Source organism: Rhinopithecus roxellana, chromosome 10 (assembly GCF_007565055.1).
Source record: "Rhinopithecus roxellana isolate Shanxi Qingling chromosome 10, ASM756505v1, whole genome shotgun sequence".
Classification (NCBI taxonomy): domain Eukaryota; kingdom Metazoa; phylum Chordata; class Mammalia; order Primates; family Cercopithecidae; genus Rhinopithecus; species Rhinopithecus roxellana.
Window position 1 is genome coordinate 42,658,876 of NC_044558.1, and position 844 is coordinate 42,659,719.

General features: G+C 38.5%; 1 pseudogene; it reads right to left on the reverse strand.

Moving 5' to 3' along the window:
- Positions 1–259: 259 nt before the first annotated feature.
- On the reverse strand, positions 260–613 carry LOC104664087 (annotated as a pseudogene).
- Between the last annotated feature and the right edge of the window lie 231 nt (positions 614–844).

The following is an 844-nucleotide window of genomic DNA, read 5'->3' on the forward strand; positions in this document are numbered from 1 at the left end:
ATTTAATCTTCACAACAATCTTATCAATGAGGCTTGGAAACTACAAATAACATTCCTAAAGTTTTGCAGCTAAAGAGATCTGAGTCTAACTGAATCCTGAACAAGAGTTGTTAAGTATAGCACATGCTCACTAGTTGCTCATTAGCATAATTTTACAGTAGCCTATTATAAATCCTTGGGGGTGGCCATACCCAAGCTTCTTTTTTTCCTTGGAAAGCAATAGTTTATTTTTATATGTCCACAAATATTAACTCGGTGATTACAACAAACACTGAGCAATCTCAATGCTGTTTATCTGGAGGACGGTCTGAGGGGTCACAATGAATTATTTCTTCTTGAAGCTTTTCCTTCTCCTAAATCTCATAATGACTCTTGGCCAGATTTCTGTCTTTTCAATGACTGTGGCTTCTACTCAAACAATATCCTTTCTGAGGAGTGGCTTGCCAAGCAGCATGAAGTTGTCTGCCCCAACCAGTAGGACCTTCTCCAGTAGAATTCTCTCTCCACATGTAAGGTCTAGTTCATTTCCAATTAAAATAAGATCTTCAGAGGTCACCTTCAACTGGTGGCTGGCAAAATGCACCATGGGAAAAAGCCTGCCATACTGCCCCATGGCGATGCAAAGTTACATCAGAGAATCATTGACATCTTGGTTACAGCCACCCCCAAGGATGTGTAATAGGTTAGTGTAAAATTATACTCATGAGTAACTAGTGAGCACGTGCTGTACTTGTTTGGGTTTCAGTTAGACTTAGATCTCTTTAGCTGTGAAACTTTAGGAATGTTATTTATAGTCTCCAAGCCTCATTTATAAGATTGTTGGTAAAACTTAAATAAAATGCAT